The following is a 9,689-nucleotide window of genomic DNA, read 5'->3' as shown; positions in this document are numbered from 1 at the left end:
TTGTGTATTGTACATATCTATCTGGTATCACTACAGACAGTTTAAATCTTTTGTTTTAGATGTTCCCTGATGAAGGCAGTTTGCCGAAATGCATTGGAACACTGATTGAGACAACTTTGTGAAATTAACATGTTGCATTTTGGGAAATGAAGTTTTCCAACGGATTAATGAAAAATCAAGTGCAAAATTAAAAAACTTTCAACTACATAATTAAGCAAATTATTCATTGACAACCACGAAAAAATTAGTTACTCCAGTCCAGTGCCCGGGGATACACCCCACAGGGGTGGGGTCGTTACCTATTGTTTGATTTTCACACACTCTCTGGCAGGGAGTGATACCCTGGAGCACGGCACAGATTTTTGAAAATTCTTCTAACCACAGCAGTGCACAATTGACCATAACTAGTTTCGCACTCATGAAGTGGACACTGGGGACAGTCTGCCTGTGAAGAATAAGATCTACAGGCAACCTGACCATGTCAGGGACTGTATAAGGACAGAAGCCCAAAAGATGTTGGAATTGGGAGTTATTGAGCCCTCAGATACCCCTTGGGCTAGCCCAGTAGTCCTGGTACCCAAACCTCACACCCAGGGTGGCAAGAAAGAGATAAGGTTTTGTGTAGACTACAGAGGACTCAATGCAGTCACTAGGACTGATGCACATCCCATTCCCAGAGCAGATGAGCTCATAGATAAATTGGCCTCAGCCAAATATCTGAGCACATTTGATCTGACAGCTGGCTACTGGCAGATAAGGTTAGCTAAATCTGCAAAAGCCAAAACAGCATTTTCAACGCCTGGTGGGCATTATCAATTTATTGTAATGCCCTTTGGTTTGAAAAATGCACCTGCCACTTTTCAAAGGTTGGTGAACCAAGTCCTCACAGGCCTGGATGACTTTAGTGCAGCATATCTAGATGATATTGCTGTCTTCAGCTCCACCTGGGAGGATCCCCTGATCCACCTAAGGAAAGTTTTGGAAGCCCTGAAAGGACTCACTATCAAGGCTACCAAGTGCCAGATAGGGCAGAGTCAGGTTGTGTACCTGGGCCACCTTGTAGGTGGAGGCCAGGTTCAACCACTACAGAACAAAATCCAGACCATCATGGACTGGGTTGCTCCCACCACCCAGACTCCGGTCTGAGCTTTCTTAGGCCTGACTGGGTACTACAGAAGATTTGTAAAGGGATATGGAACCATTGTGACCCCCTTAAATGACAACCTCTAAGAGGATGACCAAGAAAGTTCAGTGGACTGTCAGCTGTCAGAAAGCTTTTGATGACCTAAAACAGGCCATGTGCTCTGCTCCAGTGCTCCAAAGCCCCAACTACTCCAAAGAATACATAGTTCAAACTGATGCATCTGAGGTGGGGGTAGGTGCTGTATTATCACAACTGAATGAAGAGGGCCAGGATCAACCAGTAACTTTTATTAGCAGAAGGTTGACCCCCAGAGAGAAACGTTGGTCATCTATAGAGAGGGAGGCCTTTGCTGTGGTCTGGGCCTTGAAGAAGCTGAGGCCATACTTGTTTGGCACTCACTTTATTGTTCAAACCGACCATAAGCCCCCCCTATGGCTAAAACAGATAAAGGGTGAAAACCCCAAACTACTCAGGTGGTCCATTTCCCTACAGGGGATGCACTATACAGTGGAACATAGACCTTGGAGCAACCATGCCAATGCAGATGGGCTCTCCAGATATTTCCACTTAGAACATGAAGACTCAACTGGTCAAGGTTAGTTTAATGTCCCTGCGTTTGGGGGGGGGGGGGGGGGATCATGTAGGAGATTGGCATCGACTGCAAAGTTGCCCCCAACTTTTTGCTGATGTTTTAACTGTTTGACTCTAGCCAGGCTGTGGCCCTGCTATCCATGACCCCAGCCTATCTGCTTCCTCTCTAAACCGATGTGAGTACCATATGTACATACCAATTTGATACGAAGGACACCCTATGAGCCCCTTGTAGATGGTACCCTAGGCCTACCAGGGGCTGAAGCACTCAATGTGCCACCCCTGGGACAGCCATACAAACTGACACCACCAGACCACTACTGTAGTCTGGGTAAGGTGGCGCTTGCACCCCTTACAAGGATATAGGTATCCTGTATCCCACCTAAATACAACACATATATCCTCATAAATCACCCCTAAGGCAGGCCTTGCTAATCCTACAAGGCAGGGTGCTGAGATGTGTGTGAGGGGAACCCCTACGTGAGTAGGGCCCCTCTGTAACTTTCGTAAAACGATTGCGAGGTTGTTTTTAGTGCAGCCATACCATATACTCTTAAGCGCATTATAAATCAATCGCAGTAGAATGCTAACTTGAGAATGACTGCACAGAACCATGTCGTGTTTGGTGTCAAACATCTTGGAATCACACCCCCAATCCAGCCATTGGAGGGAGGGCATGATTCCACCCTGCTAGGGGGGTGATAAGGTAAAAGCGGTTGATTCAAACACTAATTTAAAAGACCACACGTTGTACAAAATGGATGCTACCCGCCACCCACACAATTCTGGCTGCCTGTTGCTGGGTAGAACTCCAGCCACGGCAGCTGGACAATAGGGATCCTGTTGCAGGGAGGTGCCCTCACCTCCCCAGACAGACTATGTGGATTGGAACTGGGTGGGTGCACTTTAGGATTCCTTTCAAACTTGCACGTAGGCTCCTCCAGTGCCTACTTCTGCATACACTGCTTCAGACCAGTTATGGGGCATCCTGTCCCCTGCCATGGCAGGAAACACACAAAGGGGAGAGGGTGTAGCCACCCTTTCCTGCCTGAACTCCCATTGGTGGGCCCTGGTTGTCACTCCCCTAATCCCTGGATAAAGGTGGGTGCGGGGTCCCCAGAGCCTCAGATTAATCTTGGACGAGAACTTTGCTTCAAAGACTTGAAACTTCGATGAGCTGCCACTCAGCTGACGGAACAAATCTCCCTTGGGGTAAAGGAGTTACCCCCCTGCTTGGCAGGCACCTGAAACACTGCAAGTGACCCGGTTGGCACTCTGCTGCTCCTACAGACATAGAAGACTTCTGCCTACCCTGAGGGGGGTTCCCAAGCATCCCAGAGGCCAGTGAGTGTGCACAGCAAGGCTGAGCACCGTGTACCCCGTGGGTGCCGAGATACCCAATACCCCCAGGACACCGGCCACCTCTTGCCCAGCACACGAACCAGACGAGTGGGGAAGTTGTGCTTTGGCCCATCTGTGAGCCAACCTCTCAGCATCATCTGTGCCCAAGATCCATGCCCCAGCCTGCTCCGGCGACCCGTGGGCGCATCTTTACGCACGCCAAATTGCTGCCTCCCGCGGTCCCTTGTCTCTCGACTGGTGGGCCCTGGCAGAGGTCAATCTTCACTTTAACTAGCTCTCCTGGTTGCTCCAGGCCTGCTCTTCAGTCTCCTCACTGGAGACTTCGTTCAAACCTTGTGGGTCGGCAACGTAGCTGTTTCTTTATCCTTGCTTGTGTTGCGGTTGCCAAGGCTTAGTGGATCCAATCCGTACACTAACACTGCAGCGGCCTTCATTCTTTGTGGGACAGTCGCCCTCCAGCAGCTGGCTTTCCTTGACGCCTCCTGGACCCCGTGGCTGCTGATCCAAGCTGCCCTTCTTTGACCTGGAAGCACCCGACATTCAAGGGCTCTCTCTCCTGAGGCCCCTGGTCACTGGCTAGTGACCCAGACTCTGTCCCCTCTGCTTTCAGGTCCTCTCCTTAAAGATCTTCATCTTCAACCTGCACGACATCGACGACGCTTCTCACCAGCAGCAATTCTTCACGTTTTTTCATAGAAAACGAGACATCGACACGACACCGAAAACAACCTATGCACCTGGCTTCCCTGGGGCAGGTAACAGTGGTACCTTGGTACTATCGTTGGTGTGGGCCCTCCAAGAGCTTAACTTAAAACTCCCGAACTCGAACTCTTGCTTGAAGTGTCTAGATTCTAGCATTTTCCAACCGCGACATTTCCCATAGGGTTTAACGGGGATCCCGGCCTTAGTTTCACTACTGCACACGCTCCCCGTGGGTCCCCTTCCTCACTACCTTGGGTGGTTTCGTAAGGGGCCAGCGATCCTAAGTGCCCTAGGCACTGTCTGCAGAACTGTTGTGGTTCTTATACCACTTTAATATATGGTTTGGTCCCCCCCACGGGGCCCTGTGATTCCAGTGCTATTTATTGTAACTATAAATGCTTTATTGAATTGTATCTTTACCTCCAGCCTCATAAAGAGACTAGTGGGATTTGTTCTTAGAATAAATACATATATTGTGAATATATACCTGTGTGGGTTACTCTTTCTTTTGGTTATTCAAGAGGTTATCCATGGTAAAACAATACGCTTAACACTCCTTCAAGACTTAGCCTGAAGGCTGCTCTCCACAGCTACCACTAGGATAGCTTTCTTTAAAGGTTGTCTTTTAACCTATCACCTTAGGAGTCGAATTGGACAAGTGCAAGGTGTCCCCTATAACTAGTGGACAGCATATGCCAGGCCAACTTCTCACAGGCAGTATGGTGTTCAGTGGGGGAAAGGATGTGGCACTCTGGCCAGAGCTGTCGAATTTTGAACTGGGGAACCAGGTTCAGCCTTTATGACCAGTCCTTTCTCCTGAGAGAGCACATTCCCATGCTAGACCTTAGAAGGCCCCAAAAGACCTTAGAAGGCTCCAAAAGACCTTAGAAGGCTCCAAAAGACCTTAGAAGCCCAGAAAGTGCCCCGGGGGCGAACAGGCATTCGTGCCTGCTTCGCGGGCACTGTCAGTGCGCCTCCTGAGAGGGGGAGAAATGGGCCCCTGTAGGAGAGTAGGGTCTGCTATCCTATGGTCACCCCAAATTTTTGCTTTTTGCTTCACTGGTTTTTGACGTATTGAGGCTGTGGGCCTGCTAATCAGACCCCCAGCCTGCTGTTCTCTCTGCTAAATTGACACTATGCACTTTAGGTGCATGACCCATTGGAACTGGATCACCCTGTGAGCCCCTGTACTAGTGTACCCTAGGTACTCAGGGCATTGGTGTATCTGAGGCCTACCAGGGGCTGAAGCATGTATTGTGCCACCCCTGGCCTGGCCTAGCAATTTGACACAACTGGCTGATCACTCAGCTGGGGTAAGTTGGTGTATCCACCTCTTACTTAGGTGTAGTATGCCTATACCTAACCTTAAATGGAACACATGTTAACCTATAAGTCACTCCTATGGCAGGCCTTAACAATCCTGAAGGCAGAGTGCTTGGTTCCATGTGAGATGGTGCTCTGGCATGAGCTGAGCCTGTCTGCAGTGGTCGGAACAACTTCCTTCTACCGTTTCCAGATATCGCCATACCATATACTCTTAAGTGCATTATGAACCTCGCGGTTGAATGCTCTTTGGTTTGGCTTTATCGAAACATGTCGAGTAAGGTGTCATACGAATTGGAATACTTACCCCTCGCCAATTCTGGCAACGGGGTTAGCATTCCACCCTCCTAGGGGGACACGACCTGTACAGAACCTGAAACCCGGGTGAAATCAGACATAGCCTCAGCTCCACAAAAGGGACGCTGCCACCACAGACACAAGTCTGCCCTCCTGCTGCTGGGAGTCCTTCCTGCTTGGGAGACGTGGACAAAGGGTTTCCTGCCAGGGGAGGTGCGAGCACCACCCCAGACAGGATTTTGTGTATTGGTCAGGTAGGGCTTGAAAGGAAACAGACATGCCTGAGGCTCACAAGGAGCCTCGGTGCATATGCCAGTTCAATCCGGTCCTGGGGCACACCAGCCCCAGACCTGGGGCGAGCTGGACAAAGGATTGGGGGTGTAACCACCCCCCTTCCTGGTCCCACCCTTACGGAGGGACCTAGCAGGTAGTCCGGCAACTAGAATCCGCTTAAAGGTAGGAGCTGTGTCCAAAGACTTCAGACATCCTGGAATCAACTTGTAACTAAGAAGAAGACGGGAACTTCGATGTTCTGCTGCACAGAAGACTGAAGGAAATCTCCCCTATGGTCAGGGAGTGACCATCTTGCTAACGCAAGCACCATCCAGCGAATCGACGTCTGCTTTGCCGCCGCCTCCCGCCGGAGCCCAAGCCCAGAGACCAACAAGGACTGGACCTCCAGAACTCTCACCGCCCGATCCACAGTCCCTGCAAAGAAGGAACCCGTGGAGGCAGCGAGACAGGTGGAGCCATCCATCTTGGATGACACTCGATTAGCTGAAAGTGCAACAACAGAGGCTCCCTCCAAGTTGTGCTTTGGGTCCTGAGAAGCCCAACATCCGAGCAGCATCTGCACCAAAGGTGAGCCCTCCAGCATCTACACGATCTGCGTGGGGCCCCTCTGCACTTCGCGACTCGACGCGCCTAACCGGTTACTGGTCCGTTGACTAGTGGCCATCTTGGCGACCATCTTGAAAAACTACGATGCTGGTCTAGTTGCTCCAGACTGGCCCCTGCTTCCCTCCAAAGGAGCAGCCCCTCTGACCTTGCTGGTCAGAGCGAACAGGTTTTTTTGATTCCTGCGACTCCTGCTTTTGCCAAGGCTTGTTTGCTTCTTCTGAGTCGCCGACACTGCCGACAGCGAGAGCCTGCGTGGGACAGCGTGTGAACCGACTCCTGGACGTCGTCAACCTTCAGGGACCACGTGGCTGCAGAGACGAGCGACACCTCTTCACTTGTTTGCACCCGACATCGCCTGGTACCTACCTGGTGCCACGCCGGTCACTGGCTAGTGACTGTGAACACTGTCCCCTCTGCTTACAGGTCTTCTACACTTCCGATCCATCCTTGGATCCACCGCATCTCTTCTGGACCGACCGCCTGCAGCATCTTTGTCGTCAGGCTCCATTGAACAGATAGACGAAACCCGACGCACTTCGAGCCCTATGCACCCGCTTCCTGTGGGTGAGGTAAAGCTGGCACTCCGGTGCACAAGTGTAGAGTAACATCTCTAATGTCTAGGTTTGAAGCCTTGAATTCGTAGTCTAACCAGAAGACCCTTCTAGCAGTAACTTTTGAACAATTACGCACCCATTGAAAACCTATGGGCGCCCGCGTGTAACTTTCCTCACTGCACACGCGACCCGTGGACCTCCTGGTCACTAACTAAAGTTAGCTCCTTGTAGGCCCAGCGATTCTAGATGCCCTAGGCCTTCTCCCTTTCCTGTTCGTGGTACTTATACCACTATTCTAGTATATGGTTTGAGCGGCCACCAGGGCCTATCCATATAAAGTGCAACTTTCGTATATTGTGATACTTTCTTGTTTAACGATTTGTGCTCCTGTGCTCATAAAGAGTCTAGGGGATACTTTGAGTAATAAATACATATATATTTTGAATATATATCTGTGTGGTGTCCTTTCATTGGTATAAAGGGGGGTTACATATGGTAAAACAGCTTGCTTAACATGCCTAAACGAGTTTAGCCTCAAAGACTGCTTAGCCTACGCGACCACTAGGGCAGCTGGTCCGAAAAGGTTGACTTACAACCACACCATAAGGGTTGCTTGGCATGGTACAAGGTGGTCACTTTAATTAGTGAACATCATGTACCAGGCCAACTTCTCACAGCCCCCCAGACATCGACTTTAAAAGTGTAGATAAAAGGTCAAAAGGGTCGCAAAAAATATTTGCCTCTTTTTTTTCCTAGCATGTGTTGTGAATTTGGCTCAACATTTCCCTTCTACATTGATATAACTTCGCTTCTCAGCAAATGTTTACTTTAAATCTTAGCACAATTATTTCACTTTTTCCCATGACCTTTAATTCTGGCCCAGTTCTTTGCATTTTTGTATTGTCCTCTGGGGATACTTTGATGGCATATTACTATTTCTCGCACATCAAACCTATTAATGATAATAATACGATTACCCCTAAGGCAACTATTCCTACTTCTCCGACTGCTCTGACCGCTACTACTAATTTCACTACTGCCAGCGCTACAACAGCTTCTAGCTCTACTAGAAATCATATCAGAGGGGAACAGCTACATGCTTTTGGATTTGTTTTCAGGAAAAATCATTTCAGATTAGCAACATTTGTAGGAGATAAGGGGAAAATATTTTTGTAAATCTGATTTTGCCAATTCCTACTAACCTAGCATTCTCCTTCAAAAACAAGTCTATTGGCTATGACCTCATGTGCACCATGCTAGGCCCTAAACATGAAGTGATGGATGATTTTGAAAATGGCTTTTGCCTTAGTATGCAGAGGTGAATGGCATCTGTTTACCTGCCTTTGTTCTGTAAATGGTGGCACTGTCACATGATTACAATTTCCTCAACCTGCAGCTCACTGGAAAATGAGCAACTCTGATAAATTACCTTTGGCTGATGTCCTTTGTTAAATTTTCTTCTTGCCTCATCTGAGGCCTCATGTCCCCCTGTATCACCAACTTGACCAAGCAGCTGGGGAGGGGACACAATATGCCAATCCTGTTTAGTGGGCAGCCTCCTGTAAACTCTCGCCATCTGTTTCTTTCATTAGTGGTGGCAATTGAGTGGGAGATTCTCTTTTGATGGGGAGTCCCTGTTCTTTACCAAGGTTTGTTTTTCCAAACCTCTCAGGATACAACAGGATTGCTGTGGAAGGTCTGCCTTACCCTACTTTCTCAGCTGCTGTTTCGAGAGGTTCTCTTACTTAGGGTTGCACCCTACTAACGTAGAGTTAATATATCCAGACAATAAGGTCACCTGGGATGGGGTGGTTAGTGGCTGTATTTATTGGTAGCTGCAGTCTAGGGTGGACACAGCTTGTAGCAGTTCAAACTTTTATTTCACAGGGCACTTGTGTCCAGAGATGACTCAGGGGCAATTTAATTTGGAGAGGCGAGTACTGGTTTCTTGTTCCACTCCCAAAAATGGATTTAAAGTGATGTATCTCGGGAGCTGTATGTTGTAGAAACCAACCAGAGATCATGTGTTGTGTGCACTCGGACTCTAGCTCTGAGGGCTAGGGGAGTGTGCCTTTTCCTTTTTGTCTGAGGCAGGGTTGGGGCAGTGCTCCTGTGGTGCAGGCTGCAGGTGCTCAGCCCCCTTTTGAAATGGTGCTGCTATCAAGCCGGGTCTGGTGGCTAAGTAGACTAATGCATCCACTGCAGGCGTCTGTGTTCGACCTCATGGTCACAGGTTCAAATCCTGGCGGGTCCACTTAGCCTTTTATCCACCTCAGGTTGATAAAATGAGTACCATTGAGTTGGATAAGAACAAACATCTGTTATTCAGCGCCTTGAGACCCTAGCTTGGGTGATACTTGTGCTTTACAAATACACGTTATGCGGCTGACAGAAAGGCAGTGTGCTTCGTGGGGGCCTGGGTGGCAGGGGCATGACATTGATGGGATGAAGGTGAAGAGCCTGGACAGACAATGCCAGACCTGTGTGTGATTATTAGGTATTGAGAGACAGGGCCAGAGATGGATGGATGGCTGGATGGATGGGATGGATGGATGGGATGGATTGGATGGGATGGATTGGATGGGATGGATTGGATGGATGGATGGGATGGATGGATGGGATGAAAAAGGCATGTGTGAACTGTTTAACTCTGCACAAGACTTCCAGGGTTTTACGGGACACCCTACTTCTCCCAGCCAGGGGAGCTTCTAATGTGGCTACATATATTCTTGCAGAGTGGAAGGCCCTTTACAAAGGTTGAGTTGACATCTTTGTTGTTCATTGCTGTATTTTAATTATAAACTGGTACTGATGAG

The sequence above is a fragment of the Triturus cristatus genome, chromosome 6 (genome assembly GCF_964204655.1).
Source record: "Triturus cristatus chromosome 6, aTriCri1.1, whole genome shotgun sequence".
Lineage (NCBI taxonomy): Eukaryota > Metazoa > Chordata > Amphibia > Caudata > Salamandridae > Triturus > Triturus cristatus.
Note: the sequence above shows the minus strand (reverse complement) of the source record.